The sequence below is a fragment of the Arachis ipaensis genome, chromosome B05 (genome assembly GCF_000816755.2).
Source record: "Arachis ipaensis cultivar K30076 chromosome B05, Araip1.1, whole genome shotgun sequence".
NCBI classification, from domain to species: Eukaryota; Viridiplantae; Streptophyta; class Magnoliopsida; order Fabales; family Fabaceae; genus Arachis; species Arachis ipaensis.
The window spans coordinates 26,972,451-26,975,135 of record NC_029789.2 but is presented as its reverse complement, the minus strand read 5'-3'; the positions used below and the strand labels follow the sequence as shown (position 1 = coordinate 26,975,135).

General features: G+C 21.8%; 1 pseudogene; it reads left to right on the top strand.

The window, feature by feature from the left end:
• LOC110271965 overlaps window positions 1-2,685 on the top strand; it is a 34,423-nt pseudogene that overhangs the window by 7,439 nt on the left and 24,299 nt on the right.

The window sequence follows — 2,685 nt, the reverse complement described above, 5'->3', positions numbered from 1 at the left end:
CGCGCGCTTTATGTAAGTAAATTTTGTTGAGTTAGAGTTAACTTGTATGACTTATATACCAAAAAGACTTGTATATATAACCATACTCTTTTAATTTTAAGTCTTTTGAGAACTAAAATTTTTTGAGAACTAATTTAAATCTTTATTCTATATTAATTAAATTGGTTCAACTAGGTATCCTTTAAATATGGTACAATTTTCAGCCTTTTCTTACAGTGATTCAAAAAAAAAAATAAATAAAACTAACACATCTAAAAATTGTAAATAGATTTAGTGTCTTTAAGAATTAAATTTATATTTAAAATTCAAATTAAATCAAACTAACATTTAAAATTTAAATCTTAAATTTCTGTTTTAAATTTAATATATTTAATATAATAATATTTTATAATTTAAATACACATCTAAAATTTAAATTACTCAAAATTTAAAATTTAACTTTTAAAATTCTAAAGGTTTTTTATTTTTTAGAATGGATTAACTCTGACGGGTGCAAGGAAATTATGATTAAGTTCTATTTAGTAGTATGTTAATGATCGAAAGATGTTATTTTTGTTGCATAGCTTTCATAGTCAATTAGCTTGCTGGGTTGGTTGCATGGGCTGGTTACACTGAAATTAAAAGAAATACATCTATTTGTTGAGATGAGAATAAAGATAAAAACTTGTACAAGTAATTAGCGTGGATTATTACGATTCAGGACGTGTACTTAATTAGTTTGAGTAAAAAAGTAAAAAGTAAAAAGTAATCTAGAGTTTACAAGAGAAGATGTAGCTGATATAGTCATAAAAAATTGTGTTTTTATTTTTCAATTATAACACATCTAATAGTATGATATTATATACAAAATATTTTAAAACACATCTAAAATCGTAAAAATCTATCAGATGTGTTATAATCGAAAAATAACAACACAATTTTAAATTAATTGTTGATTATAATAATTTTGAAAACTAATAAGTATCGAAAAAAATTCAACTAATAATTTAAATAATAAATATTATATTCATTTGATCGAATAAAAAATTAAAAGATTAATTGTATTATTAACGTTTAAATTTAAATATTTAAAGTTAGCCTGATTTTGGATGTGTTTTAAAAATATTTTGAATAAAATATCATACTATCATATGTATTATAATTGATAAATAACAACAAAATTTTTATGACCATATCAACTACATCTTCTCTCTTAAACTCCAGATTTTTTTTTTGCTTCTTTGTTCAAATTACTTACGTGAAAAGTACTTTATTTGTAACAACTTTATTAATAAAATTAAATAAGATCAACTTTGTTCCAATTAAATTAGCAGAGTGTTTTTATGTTTAAATTAAAATATAATTAAAAATATTGAATATGATATTTCTCAACAAATTACATAAATACATGTGTGAAAAATAATGATACCTTTCACCACTGCAAAATAAGAGAGTACTTCAGCTGGAAGGTGGTAATAGTCTTCACGAATAAAGACAAGATGGAGAATTCAGCTGGCAGCATCCTTTTTGGTTTGGGATTTACTAATGCGTGTGAATGTCCCGTAGAATAAGGAATTTAAAAAACTGTATCTGTTACGTGAAGTTACGAAAGTAAAGCAAAGTCATAGTAACTATCAATGAAGTGGGTGGATTTTAAAATTTAAATTTAAATTAAAATCTAATTATAGATATGTATCTATAAAATAGGAATATGTTACACTAAAAAAATAATTAAATATTATTTAAATCTGATTAAAGGCTGATTAATATTGTACGAATAGTATTTTCCTAATTAAATAATATATCCATGTTTTCTTGATCGATCAACAACTTGATTAACAACTACATTAACATATGGGTAATTTACTTAAACATAAACTAACTGAAATAAGAAACTACGTACTAGATTATTCTATAAAAGGACAACATTTTTATCCTCAAATATTTTATATTACTCGTTGTCATCTAGAGGTTTCAATAAAAATATATAAAACTCGAAGAAAAACAACAATTTATGCTTAAATAAAAGAGTAAATCGTTGTTGAATTACAGGTTCGCTTTTTACGCATAAAACAAAGTCACAAACCACGATTTATAATTAATCATTGAAGCATTAATAAAATTATATCCCATGCCAAGATTTATGTTGTAAGGACATGAAACTCTTATATATATACATACAACGATTTAATCATTAATGGAATAAAACCACGTGGACTTAATCGCAAAATAGCATTTCCTTGATTTTGTTTCATGAAAAAAAAATAATAAGTTGATTAGTTAACCTCATATAAATATTTATACTATATGAAAAAAAAAATCAGACTTTGATGCAATTTTTTGTAAGTATTATTAAAAAAAATCTTTTTAATTTAATGTGAATGATCAAATTTAAAAAAAAAAATCTAAAAATCAAATTTTATTCTAATTTTTTTTATACCTTTTAAATATTTATTAGTTATTTTTTATGTATGTTTAAATTATTCAAGAACTGTTTGTCAATAATATTTTTTAAAGACTTTTTTGTTGCTAAATCTTTTAGATATCAAATGAATAGTTATCTCATAAATATAATTACCAAAATAATACGTATACTTACTAATAATCTAATTATTGCTTCATATTTATGTCAAGTAATTGTATTATTGACTTTTTTTATTATTAATAAATATTATATTTTATATAAATAACAAATTTTTTTTTATA